The sequence below is a fragment of the Barbus barbus genome, assembly GCF_936440315.1.
Source record: "Barbus barbus genome assembly, chromosome: 9".
Taxonomy (NCBI): Eukaryota; Metazoa; Chordata; class Actinopteri; order Cypriniformes; family Cyprinidae; genus Barbus; species Barbus barbus.
In genome coordinates, this window is record NC_136737.1 from 7,819,307 (window position 1) to 7,834,314 (window position 15,008).

General features: G+C 38.5%; 2 protein-coding genes across 2 annotated transcripts in view; both read right to left on the minus strand.

Moving 5' to 3' along the window:
* The window catches only part of LOC306875011 (uncharacterized protein), a 991,916-nt gene that overhangs the window by 327,172 nt on the left and 649,736 nt on the right, over positions 1–15,008 (minus strand). The gene's annotated exons all lie outside the window — the stretch shown is intronic.
* Positions 1–15,008, minus strand: part of LOC306874609 (cell adhesion molecule CEACAM3-like) — a gene marked incomplete at its 5' end in the record, with an annotated part of 103,817 nt that overhangs the window by 87,216 nt on the left and 1,593 nt on the right. The gene's annotated exons all lie outside the window — the stretch shown is intronic.

The window sequence follows — 15,008 nt, forward strand, 5'->3', positions numbered from 1 at the left end:
CACTTTTCCGTTGAAATGAACGCAGATTCAAAAACATAATATAGGACGCAAAGTGAAAGTAACAGCGTTATCCAGATCTTTTGAGTGGAAAAACACTCCGAGGCGGACCTACTAGGATAAATCAGGATTCGGGATGGGTCTGGCTGCAGACAGGAAGTACGTCACCTCCACTCAGTGTTGCCAAGTCCACGGTTTTCCCTCGGGATTGAGCTACTTTAAAGTCAGTTGCCGAGGGTTATTTTTCATGTCCACGGGTTGAAGAGAACCCAATAACGTGATATTTAGCCTCTGCAATGCGAATTTTACCAGGGAAATCTCGCCAAAAAACGTGACTTTTACACACCAGGAGCAGTATTTTACCGAGGGACCCCCTCGAAACGCGATTGGGTTGTTTTGGGCTTTTTTTTTTTTTTTTTTTTTTCAAAGAACAATAACATACAATACTTTTTTAAAGAAATAACATCAAAAAAGATGTTACAACATACAAATAATCATAAAAATAAATTACAACAAATAGGAGTTGCCAGGGGGAGGTAAGTATAAAAGTTCTAAGAAACATTTACATACAAGTATACATATCAAAATCAAATAAATAAAATCTTTCAAAATATGAATAATGTAAATATGGCCATAAATATCAATAACAAATCAGATACTGAGTTTTCTGCAACAAAGAGTCCAACTGTTACATTATGAAAAAATGGTTTGCATTCAAACAAAAATAGTAGTGCAGTAAGAAATGTACTTTTTGCACTATTGTTTTTTTTTCATATCCATGTCAATGTAATAAATAAAATAATGAAATAAATTATATGAAACATTTCTGCTACAAAACATACAACTGTAACATTATATAAAAAAAAAGTTTAATTCAAAATTGAAAGCTGCCAAGCAGTCATCAATAACTAAATGGAAAATCAGTAAGCATCTCGAAAGAAAGGCCTTCTACCATTCTTCACAAGTTTTGGTTTACACGCAGAACTGAAAATGGCAAAGCCTTACAGCATCAACAACTGCCTAAGCAGTGCACTGGTTTCTGCACCTTTGTTTATTACTGTCTCATTGTCTATAGACATGAGGATTTCCTTTTCTGTGCCCATTAGCATGAATGCCTCTAATTTCTCTTGAGACATTGAGCTTCTTAGCCTGTTCTTAACACATTTCAGTATTGAGAAGCTTCTCTCACAGGCGATCTGAGTGATTGAGATTGTCAACAGAAACTTATATGCCAAACCAATTACATGGTAGGCATCAGTGAGAAGGTTGTACTGTGAGAGGATGAGATACACACAAATGGCACAGTTTTTGCAGCAGGAACAGGTCCTGTTCTCCAGCTCTACCTCTGGTTCCATAAACAGTGGTCCACCTGTATCCTCCTCACCTCTTACAAGCATCTCACTACCTGTCCTTACAAAGTAACCCTCCAGAGGGGACTTCTTCAGTCTGTAAGGGTATTACATATAATATTAATACGTAATTTAAAGAAATAGTTTAATTTAGCTCAAAGGGAATAATTTATGATTTTATAGGGATTTGAACAGAATCGGTATTACGGCGATTCACTGAAGGAGCCGTATGACAAACTCTGCACTGGATATTAAAATCCCAAATATAGTGAAAACACTATTAAATAGCACAGTAACGAAATCGACAGATTAAGGCATTAACTTGTGAGCAGAAAACACAAGATACTTCTCTTTTCAATGTAAATAAGATTTTATTTATATAAACCTAAGACATAAACTAATCTAACACATGAACACAAGCATTCACACATTCACACGTTGCAGAAAGAGAGAAAGTGAGGAAAGGATGAGTTTAAGAGAATGGAAATGTGAAATCCCAAGTTTACAGCAATATGTGCTATTGCATAGACCTGAACAACCATCAATCACTTATTTAACCCTCGTTTTGAGTTTCTCAATGAGGCTAAGATTTATATTAACTGCACCTGATTCAGTTAGAATTTGGAGGTGTAGCTTGCGTGCTTTGCCTTGTTAGGGGTTTCCTTTGTGTCTCCTTGCAGAAAGGTGGTTCCCCGAAGTGGCTGATTGGCTGGAAGTTCAGTAGTCTTTGTAGTGAGGTCTTTGGGCGTTGGCTGGGGATGAGGAGTTGGTCGAAGTCTGAGTGCAGTCGGAGATGGACTTTGTAGCAAACTTACATTAGAACACGAAACTCCACGGAAAGAAAAGAAACTAAAGTAAAAGAATAAAAATAAAAATAAAATGATGTAACGAGACTAAGTTGTTTTCCTTCTCATTATGGCACGTGGGCCAGAGCACGCTCAAAGAGCAGCACGCGGTGAGAGGGACGAGAGTACGAGAGGCGTAAAAAAGAGAACAAAAGAGAGAGAAAGAAGGAGGGACAACAGTTTTAAACTCGCTTCTGGACACATCCCATCTGGATGTCTTGACCAATTAGATACTGTATTATCTTAGCTAGGGGTGTTATTTACATCATAAATCAGCTTGTTATCAGTCACATGGTCCGAATTTTACAGGCTCTGGCAAAGTACACCATTTTGAACATGATTTCATAATAACAAGACTGATGCATTGGACAAAGAATTGATTGGAAGAAACACTTAAAGCATGGATTTTCAAGCTCATACATACTAAATATGCAATATTTATCTTTAAGACTCAGGCTATTCAATAATGATTAAAAAGACACATATTATTTGATTAAAACATGATATGTGGGTACAACATAAAAATGTCCTTTTAGGATGATTTTATGTGCATATGGAGAAGAAAGTCTTTGTGCAGTTCTAAGGAGAACGAAGGCATGTTCTTTAGACAAAGGAATGTTGGTTTGGACTGTCTTCTATGTGTGGAGACCCTCCCCAGAGAGAGTCTGTAGTTCGTGATTTTCTATCACAGGTTTAGATGTGACCATCAGTCTTGATTACTTGCAACAAATTTGACAGTCTCCTTCTTGAATTAGAATTATCAATAAGGGTTTCTTTTTCCTCAGTGTTGCAAGTTGTTTGGTGAAAAAGGCTTGCTAGTTGGGATTGCTTGCTTCCAACTAGATTTATGACGTCCTGTTCCTTAAGGCCTCTCTGCATTCCAGCTCCTCAGGTTTCAATGTTCTGATGCATCTTAAAATTGTCTGATTCAGTCTCTGATATCCTACAAGTCTCTCCCACGGGAATACCAAGCCAAACAGCTCAGCATGCCAACAGTTGCTCTATCATCAAATTTAAGCAGACACTTGCTGATTTCTTGGAATGTTGACCTAGGGAGCCCATTTGCCTTAATTTTGCCAAAGTTTTTAGGGTCAAGACAGGCAAAATCTGAGAAAAGTTCTGCATTTGCTGAAAACCTTCTATGTATGCTGCCTGCCACAGTGTCCAGAATGACATTGTGCACATTGACCTCAAAGCCAGCATCTGGTGATGCTAGAGGTTTGTCTTCTGAAAGCTCTCCTGGCACTTTTGTCTTTTTTCGAACTTCTCTGGAAGTGCAGTCTGCACTTCTATCTCAATGCTATCCTCCTCTTGCAGCTTTTGATTTGCCCAACCCACAAACTCATCAGCTGCTACTTTCACTCCCTCAAAGTCTCTGATAAATTTGTTAAGGCTGTCCTTTGTCTCCTCAACCAGATGCTGAGCTGCTAGAATATCCATACCCTTTATCTGCAGGTACTTGGAGAGGGGGGATGTATGCTCCAGTGGCGGCTGCTGGTCTTTCAAAGAGGGGAAGCTCATTTTCGGCCTACATCATAAAAATTGTCCATTTATTTATACGTAAATTCTGCCATCGTGTGCAGTTTGCTAGCTGGCTAGTTCACCGCCTGGCCTACTGTATGAATGAATGAATGAACAAACGATCTAAAAAAAACATTAAACTCGATGGAGGAAATGTGGGAATTAGGTTAAACTGAAACAAGGAATGCGGTGTATAATTGTGTGAAATGTATAATGAAAATTGGCCAGCAATTTCACCAAGCAAATGTCAAGGTTGCAGCAGTTTGTCTTTTGACTACACTTGCAAAGTCCACTATAGGACTGAACTCGAATCAGTGTTGCCAACTTCTTTCGATGGAAAGTAGCTGATGACGTCATGCGCTAATTAGCATATTCATTACGCAAATTCTCAATAAAACTGTTTTCCTTTATATATTTTACTGTTTATGTTGTCAGTCAACAGGATAAATATGAAATAGTGACTGAAACGCAGCCCTTTAAGATTACATAACCAGCTCTCCCTCCCAAGAAGTTAGTCTGCACAAAAATCCTAATTTATAATCGAGCCGTCGTCTGATGAAATCAAATAATACACACAAGATAAGACAAGACAATTCCTGTGCTGTGATTTCGGCTATATTTGCATGTAAAATTAGAGAAGCAACATAATATCTATTTGAACTGAACGCGCTGCTCCTCTCAGCCGCTCACTGAACAGAGAAAGAGGTGCGTGCGCGCTGACCTCGCGCCGTTGTGGCAGTACCAGCGATCACAGAGACTCGCTAAGGTTTGTCAAAGAAGTAGCTAGATTTGTCGCTAGTCACTTTTGGGGAAAAAGGTCGCTAGGGTGGTCTGAAAAGTCGCTAAGTTGGCAACACTGGCTCGAATGGCTTCAGCATCAGCGACTTCTTATAGGACACAATCGCTGTCAATCAAAAGGAGATGCAGTCTTTCGACAAACCCTCCAATCATCACGCAGAAGCCCGGAGTCCGGCCCCGCCCACTCCTCCATTCACCCCCAGAGACGCTGAGCGTCCGGGGGCGGGACATAATCGCAGCATTTATCCAATGAGCGTCTAGTTTTGAAGCACTGAAAAAAACTGTTCAAAGCAGCCCCATAGAAGTCAATGGACGCTGGGCTTCAACAGGCAAATACACTGATGCTACGGGACTATATGAGAAGGAAATCGAGTCACCTGCTATATGTAGCTGATTCTGAACGAACTCGTCTTCGAGCTGAACGTGTTCTAACGCATTTTTAATCAATAAAATGTTAACACAATAGTACATGTTTGACCATTAATTTTTTGACATTATAGGGGAAGCTGAGCTTCCCTTGCAGTCTTAAAGAAATCCCCACTGGTATGCTCAAAAATTCGGAGAAAGGTTTGAGCAGAGGATTGTTTCATACTTTAGAAGGGCTTCAATGTATCCCTTTGCTTTGACCCTCACTGTTGGCTTCATACTTGTATCTTCCTCAATAGAGGAGAGAGTCAGCAGCAGGTCAACATACAGTGCATCCTGAGGTTTACTAAAACACGCAAAAACCTTAGTGAGAGCCTGGTCCTTAGGCCACCACCTGGTTTCCCCTATTGGGCACATTCTTCTGTGACGTTTGTCATTACTGGTCTCTTCCCACCTCTGCATACGCTTATACGATTCTCTGAGAAAAACTGCAACATCATTAAGCAATGAAAAGAGAGATGTACTTTCTACAACACTTTCTATTGTGTCTGCCAGTACCCGATTCAGAATATGTGAATAACACCAGACATAAATCTGTGAAGGAGACTGCTCTGAGAGAAATGCAGAGAACCCTTGATATTGTCCCTGCATGTTATAGCTGCACCATCAGTGGAGTTGCGCACACATGTGCCAATGTCAATACCAAGCTTGTGTAATGTCTGTTTGAGATATTTTCCTGTTGATGCTTCACAGTCTACCACAGCAACCAATCGTTCATGGATGGCATCTGTAACATATCTCAAAATTACTGCACATTGGACTTTTGAGGTTATATCTTGGGTGGTATCTATTTGGACTGAAACCATGCCTGCCAGTTTAACCTCATCTGCATTTGTGCTCTTTCTAATTTGGCTGATGATATCCACAACTTTAAAGATGATGTCTTTTGACAGGAAAGTCACAAGAGAGCCTCTGCCCTTTGCCCCAGTCTCATGATGCTTCTTGTTTTGTTCAATACAAGTGTTCAAGTGCTGTTGAAGGCACATATCATACTTGCTCAAGAGTGTTATCAACCCAGGAAGTTTCCATGACTGACTGCCGTGTTTTCCAATGTATAAGCAGCCTCTGCTCGATCTCCTCTGTAACTAAGTCCACATTTGCCAATGAATTTTATGACATCTACTATGCGCTCCATTACCAGGTGCTTTTTCTTTACTTGTTTATAATGTAAAGACATTTGATTGCCAGTCAGTAGACTTTTCACATCTGCCTTTTTAGCCATTAGAAAGTAAGCATCTGCACTATCTCTGTGGGCATTACTTTTCTCATGTTCCTCAATCCTCTGATGAACATGTTTCCATGCATTCATACCTCCTTTATAAAAGGACTACCACCTGCAACAGGCGCAAATGCCAAACACACAGAGCAGTACAGAGAATTAGTTTTTTCATTGTATGTCAACCACTTGCGGTTGGTTCCATCCTTTCTGTTATAAACTTTTGCTATGGGATGTTCCTGTTGAGGATGATAACTGAAAAACATGTCAAGGTCCTTTGACTGAGGATGAGCAAAATAATCAAACGTATCATTCTCCTCATCTACACTAATTGCTTGTGGATCAGGGACATTCAGCCTCTGTCTCTGTTCCCTCACGTCCCTCAGCATCAGGCGTATCTGTTTTTAACACAATCTCATTTAAAAATAGTCATACGGCTAAAATCACTTACATTTAATTGAAACAGATAATCAAAAGAAAACAAATGCTTCAATGTAAGTCACTTTGGATACAGAGTTTGCCAAACGCATACATATATGTTCTATAGTTTTTGACTATAGTCACTGTACCTGTCACGAGTCCGGGCCCTGCACTTCTCCCTGTCGCCACCAGAGGTCACCATCTCCCTTCCTCCCGGACTCACCTCACCTAGTCACATACACCTGCCACATCACACGCACCATTACACACACCTGTCACACTCATCACACTCCCAGCTGTTCTCCATTTGTCGGACTATATAGGCTGTGTCCAAATTCAGGGTCTGCATCCTTCGGAGTACTCATTTGAAGGATGTTACGTCACAGCGCCGCAACGAAGGCTGTCCAAATTCGTAGGATCCTTCAAATGCGGCCCACAAATACGTCCTCCTTTTCCCCGAATTGGAAGGATGGGTGTGGTGGATCCTTTCCCGTCCTACCTATCCCATAATTCTTTTCGGCAGAGCGTAATGGCGGACGAAGCGAGCGGTAGCGGAGTGGGAGAGGGAGAGGAGTTTCTCTGACAAAACAAGCTAAAGTTTATGCTTCGGCTCAATGAATTTGTAGGAGAAATTAGGAGAATACTTAAAAACAAATAAAAATAGGCTATAATGGCTTACCTGGATGTGACTGTCTTGTAGTCTGATATAAAAAACTCTCCGACAACGAGCAAAGAAAGTATTTAATTTATTTAATTGCTTTATTTCTTCCAAAAGAATTAAAATGAGGAGAATAACTCTTTGTTTGTCCATTTTCCCGCTTCTTGCTTGGCGCTGTCACGGTTGCTAGGCGACAGGATATGAGCAACGGGTAAGGGAGAGAACTGAAAGAAGGGTAGGCTGTCCAAATTCACAAACACCGACTTCCGGGTTTTGCAGACGTCGGAGGAAACCCATCCTCCTTCAACCGGGTAGGAAGGATCCTAAGGAGGATGCAGACCCTGAATTTGGACACAGCCATAGTCTCCCCTCTCTCACCACTCTGCCTGGGTTCGTTATTGTTATTCAGTTTTGGTAAATGTGTAATTGTGTTCTAGTGTCTGCTCTGGGCTGGGATACACGCACCTCATTGCTGTTTTTGTATCCCAGTCCTTTTCTGTTTTGTTTTGTGCCGTGTTGGACTTTTGTGTTGAATTAAAGGAGCCTTACCTGCACTTGGACCCAGACTCATCTTTCCACGGCGCTCCTCTTAGCGTTCCGTGACAGTACCTTGAGTCGGCAGTTCCTGTGTGTGTGCTTGTTTGTCTTGAAAAAATATCAGTTTGGTCGGGACCTTCTGCCTGGCTGCTGTTGTCTCACTGAAGATCAATGTCTCTGTCCCTTTCTTTTTCTCACTTCCCTCAGCATCAGGCTATCTTTATTAAACCACAATAACATTTAAATAAGTCAACAGGCTAAAATCACGTACATTTTAATTGAAAAAAATCCTTCAATGTAAGTCACTTTGGATAAAAGCGTTTGTAAATGTTGCTAGTCACTGTACCTTGAGTCGCCTGGTCACGTGTGCTGGCAAGACATCTTAAAAATAAATATAGGCTATGTACATCTATGCTGCTGTAATTTTTTTTTTTTTTTTTTGGTATCAATCAGATATTCAATGATTGTTCGTTTCCTAAGTTTTCATCAATACTATACTAACAAACTCTTTCAACTGTACTTCAACTACTTTTTCAATGACATAACCGTGCTGCTGCTGATCAAAATGCAAAAGTAGCCTAACTAACTTAAAATTGAGGTATTTATGCCTGTGATCTGATCTGAGACAGACTGGTTTGCTCAATTCAGAAAAAAAGCCCTAAAAATTCAGATCAATTAAAATTACAATCACTTAATTAGAATTCTAGTGGCACCATCTGGTGTCCAAAATAAGACTTTACCAGAAAAAACAATAACAGCTCTACCCCGTTACCAATAAGCTACAAATGGTTCTTACAGTAGAGCAGCCAAAGTAATAATAATAATAATAAAAATAATGAAAATAACACACCACTGATCGTTCATGTAAGTAACAGAAAATGAACAGATAGATAGGTTTTAGCAACAGACCAGATTAACACATCCACATTAGTGACTCATTATCATTATATTGTCCAAGCTCCTCTGCTGAAATAATCCCTTTAGAAAAAATGTTGCATTAGTAGGCTAGCTTTAATATGAAGTAATACCTAACATGATCTATATATGATCTAATATGATATGCTGTGTGTTGAGGAAAACATGAGTTAAAAAAATTGTTGGACACTTTCAAAGTCATCTCAATAGCACTTATGAACAATTTACTGCTAAATCTACATAGCATTTTCATCCAAAGAACATCATGGTACACATCCAAAAATATCTGATTCATTCAGACGTGCTAAAAGGTTAGATGAACGCTTAATGCATCAGAAAGTGTTAAAATCATGCTTCAAAATGTAGACATGATCACTCTAAACTATTCAGTGCAGCTCAGTTCAGTTATTTCTCATAGCAGATGTCTGATAGCAAATTTCATAAACTCAAGAAGCAGTTATGGGATTTAGATACGTTTTTAATTGTATTTGTACATACATACAGAAACATATTATTTTCCATACACAAAAACAGTGCAAGGCACTTTTTCATAGCTAATGTGAAGTTAAAGAAAGCAAAGAAAAAATAGCCTATAAAAAGGCAAATAATGCAAAAATAACAATTTAAAAACTGGCAAATCATCAAAAAATAGGTAAATAATGAAAAGTCAAATAATCTATAAATAGGCTAATACTGTGTGTAGGTAATCAAATGAAGGTGATCATTTCTATCTTACAATGATATTACAAATTCTATTTTACAGATTACAAAACAATGAAATATTAAGCTTTACCGACAAAAAAGCTGAATTTACAGACTTTACAATGAAAAACTATTTACATCTATATATAATAAAAACAAACAAATTCAGTTTTATCAGTAAACACATTTGTGAAATGTACTTAAAACACCATTGAGATGCTTAATTTTAGTAAAAAGCTTATTCAGCAGTAAGTAAACGTTATGAAACATAACTCTATACTGAAGATAGAAGCAGCATTTTTATGTATTATTAACCCTATAGAGCCTGTATCATGTTTGATGCATATGTTTCTAAGGCATCTGAATTATCAACATGATCAAAACTGCTAAAAATGTTGCAGACAACCTACTACATGCTTTCTGTCACCTGATTGATAGTTTACACTTTTTAAAGTATATTTTTAGTATAAAAGTAAGCTTGTGCATGACACGTCTTTTTGTGATCAAATTGTTACTGATTTTTATAAACTAAACATAAAAACTTTTATATTGTTAGTAATATAACAAACACTTAAATCAACATATGTTCACATAATTATTCAGACATCATTTTTTTCATACAAATTGTGTTCAAATGTATCAAATATGATAATCAAGCTTTTGAGGAACAATTATTTGTTCATCTCTGTTTTGAAAATACAGAAAATTAAGCATCTAAATATCATCTTACAAAGACATTATTGGGATATATAGAGTGAAAACTGACATTTTCATTATTTTATGCAAGTATCCGCTGTACTGTTTTAAAGATGTCGTGCATTTACATTACAAGCTACACAAGTTTCTTATTTTTTAGTCGTATAAATATCAGCATTTGCTATCTGCACCAAATTACAGTCTCAGTCTCTGAATAAAACTGGGGCTCATTTTTATTTTTTTAATGAGCTCCATATTTTCACTTTATCATACTAAATGAGCCATAAGTGCCTATGTATGCAAACGTTTTACACAATATTTTGTCTAAATAAATAAATATATAGTGCCCTCCAAAAGTATTGGAACAGTAAGGCCAATTCCTTTATTTTTGCTGTAGGCTGTAAACATTTGGGTTTGACATCAAAAGATGAATATGAGATGAGAGATGAACATTTCAGCTTTTATTTACAGGTATTTCCATCTGGATCTGATACACAACTTAGAAGATAGCACCTTTTGTTTGAACCCACCCATTTTTCATGTTACCAAAAGTATTGGAACAGATATAATTAACATATTAAAGTGAAAAAGAGTAAATATTTTGCATTCTTCTTTTGTGATGCTTTTCCAGGCTTTCACCGCAGCCTCTTTCAGTTTTGGGGAGTTACTCCCTTCAGTCTCTGGTAAAATGCATACTCCACATGGTTTAAGTGTGGAGATTGACTTGGACAGTCTAAAACCTTCCACTTCTTGCCCCTGATGAACTCCTTTGTTGTTTTGGCACTATGTTTTGGGTCATTATCTTGCTGCATGATGAAGGATCTCCCAATCAGTTTGGTTGCATCTTTCTGTAAATTGTCAGACAAAATATTTCTGTAGACTTCTGAGTTAATTTTGCTGCTGCCATCATGTGTTACATCATTAATGAAGATTAATGAGCCTGTCCCAGAAGAAGCGATGAAAGCCCAAGCCATTACATTACTTGTGTAATGTGTACTATAATGTACACCTGTGTACACTGTGTTTCAGATGAGCTTGTATGTTTGGGATCATGAGCAGATCCTTTCTTTCTCCAAACTTTAGCCTTTCCATCACTTTGGTCCATAAAATCAGTCCATAAAACCTTCTGGTGTAGCCTCTGTACTTTTGTTCATGAAGTCTTCTGCGATACCTTCACTCCTGCCCTCTGGAGGTTGTTGCTGATGTCACGAACAGTTGTTTTAGGGTCTTTCTTTACAGCTGTCACAATGTTTCTGTCATCAACTGCAGATGTTTTCCTTGATCTACCCGTTTGAGGTGTTACTTAGTACAACAGTGGTTTATTTCTTCCTCAGGAGATTCCAAATGGTTGTCCTTGCTATTGCCAGTGTTTGTGCAATGGTTTAATTGATTTTTTCATCTTCTCTCAGCTTCACAATTGCTTGTTTTTCTCCCATAGACACCTCTCTGGTTTTCATGTTGGTTACACGTCTAACTAACTATAAATGCAATCTGCATGGATCTGAAACTGAGCATTCAGTGCTATTTATTGTTTGAATAATCAATTAATAGGACACACCAGGGCAACTAAACACACCTGTCAGTCACATGTTCCAATACTTTTATCGCAATAAAAAAAAACCTGATTTGATATTTTTCCTCAAATTTCACATCCCTAACCCACACCCGCCCTGAACACCTCTCCAAACAACCATTAACACCTCCAGCAACCCTCCTCTCCCCCACACCTACAATTCAAATCAGTGAAGATGATGTGTGCCAGGTGTTAAAACCCTTCTTTGATTGTTAAGCGTCTAGGGACTAAGAAGGGGAACATTAGACCAGTTCGGCGCAATGTCAACCTATAGACTGTGTGTGTGAGTGATAGTAACCAACACTAGAGAGAGAAAATCAAGTAAACTTGTTTATTTTTTTTTATTAAAGACTGTAACAAGTGTTTTCGCAAAACAATTTAAATATAATATAACAGAAGAAAAACTAGACACATCAGCAACCTCAGCCTGCTGGAAAACTGGGGAGAGTGAAAGGAGACCGTGCCAAACAAAAGAAAACTAAACCAAAATAAATCTTACTAACCCATTTTAATCTAATTCTAAACTAAGAAAAGAAAAATGTGAAAAGAAAACAATCTTCTACATTCAAGACGTCATAACACTACTACACTACCTAACCAAACAAAAACATACAGAAATTGGTGCAAGTCCCTAACCTAGGGTATCTAGACAATGAAATAAACCTAAATGTGCACCATGTAAGTCACGTGACCGCTTACCTACCCCCTTTCACCTCAGTCCAGTTGTCACAAAACAGTAGATAGGAGGTAGTTCTGATAAAGTGCAAACAAAACATTCAACAGCATTAAATATCAGTGACAGTTGGTTGTTTTTTGGGGGGGACGATGACGAATGGTTTGCAGATCCTCAGCACCACTGACAAACATCTGATCTTGTAAAATGTGTGTTAAGTACTGCTGCTCCATAGAATAAACAGTACATGCCCTCGCGAATCTCAAAAGTGAAAGTGAAACTAAAAAGCTATCGTGCATTCAAAAGCAGTTTCAATGCCAGGGGTAATCCCTGATGCCAGCAATTTTATATACAATTACCCAATGATAAAACTGTGAGAGAAACTATTGAAATATATATTTTCCTCCCATCTCGTATTTATTCCCTTTAAGGAGTTCCGTAGTACACGTAATTTTCTTTCTGTACACTGTATTGGATCATAGATGCTCAGGACGCACATGCACCCTGAAGTTAACAGTAATCAGTCATTTTTCCACATGGTGGCAACACTGTTCCGGGCCGTTGTTTCACAGTTGAAAACTAAACTAAAAAGACGAACATCAAAATAGCTGAGACTAAAACAACAGACGCTCACGTTGACAAGCGCTTGTGAGCGAGAGGGTATGAGAACAGCTCAGCTTTGGTTTTTAAAGAGTTAAAAAATATTTGTTATCAGTCATGACATAACGGGGAAATATAGAGCAGACACTGAACATGGTGGAAGCTTTCTAGAGCGCGTGCGTCGACCGCTTCAAATGGAGCTCCTAACAGAATGGGTAGACAACGTTAGCAAGTGACCAGATATTCACTGGCCCACCATATACTGCTTTCTGGTGGACAAGCCGAGTGTTTACACACGCAAAAAACTAAGAGCTACAAATCGCTAGACGCCTATAATTACGTAGTCTGTGGGCATGTCCAGACGGTTTTATAAAGCGATATAGGCAATGACTTTTGTGTGTTAAAAGCGGAGGTTTTACCGAGCCAGCGCCAAGGGAAAAATACCTCTATGTACCAAGCCTGGGTTGTGATCAACAAGCGGGAATTTTCCTGTGACGTGAACCGTGAAGGGGTCTATAGTGTCATCAAGATGCCGAAGTGAAATCACCATTAATGATACTACCATTGAAACCTTGGTATTGTGACACTTTCTATCAGCAATGAGAATTTCTGCTTATGCTCTTCTCTAATTTCCCATCTTCTCTTAATTTTCCCTTTCAATAAAATAAATAATGTTACAGTTGTGTCTCAGTGGCAGCCTCTGTAGCCATCTGCGTAAGAGCTTCAGTCTATTCAGGGCATGTGTCTTCAGCACCATTCATCTGTAAGAAACACAGATTCACAGAAGGAAAAAGAAACAGGATTGATGTTTGAATTACACAAACACACAATACTACAAACTACATATAAAGTTGCTATTTTTGTTTTGATGTTGTGTTATTTAGTTAATTGGGGAGTTTTTTTATTGTGTTTTTTAAGAGACTATTTACTGTGAATCTGCAAGATTTCTTATTCATTAGTTTCTATAAATAACTAAAAGAACAAGTGTGTTTAACAATGATAGTAAATTAAAATAAGTCTGCAATATCAAGCAAAATAAGGATCTGTTTTGTCCAACTAATTGTCATGTCCTGCTGGTGTGCCCTTATTGGCCACCAGATGTCACTGTGTGTTTGTTTGAGCACATGGCTTGTTGTTTGTGGTTTGTGCCATGTGCTCTCCTGTCTATTGTCTGACCCCGTCCTCCTTGTCATCTCATTATTGTTTCAGTGACTTCACCTGTGTCCTCCTCGTTTGTCTCCCTATTTATTCTCCTGATGTCTGCAGTCCTGTGCTGCTTCGTTATTTCATGTTTAATGTGAGATGTTTGACGTTGTGTGCGTGCGTGTGTGCGCGCGCACGCGCAGTCTCGGCCTGCCTGCCCGCCCGCATGTTTTTCATTTTATTATTAAAGGACACACCATTCTCCTGCACTTGAGTCCTCGCCTCATCTCTCTTCCAGAATCCGTGACACTAATGAACTGAAAGTGAATAAAACCAGAAGCATCAGAACATAATAAATGTACAGTTGCAGATATCATCTTACCTGATCCCAGGGCTGCCTCCTGATGCCTGTTTGAACAATAATAAACTTGGTTAAACACTGCTGACTTTGCTTAATGAAAAAATAATAATAATCCTACGACAATTCTCATATTTCCATCTTGTTAAATAAGCTGTATATAATACTCACATTCAATTATTGTGTTGCGCTTATAGAAAACAGCAGCAGCAACGAGCAGAAGAAGAACAACAACAACAGCAGCAGAAGAAACAGCAGCAGCAACTGAAGACGATCCTGAATCTGAAACATCTTTGACAGACAGAAAGACAAACAGATTTGACTGATTGATTTTATTTGTTGACTGATATTTATACCTTTAGTAATTGGATCATTAGTGTTGCATTATTTAAACTAATAATAATAATAATTTAGAACATTATAACAACATTTATATAGCGCTTTTCAGGGTTCTCAAAGCACTTTACATAGAAAGGGGGAATCTCCTCAACCACCACTAATGTGCAGCATCCACCTGAATGATGCGACGGCAGCCATATTGCGCCAGAACGCCCAACACACACCAGCTTACTGGTGGAGAG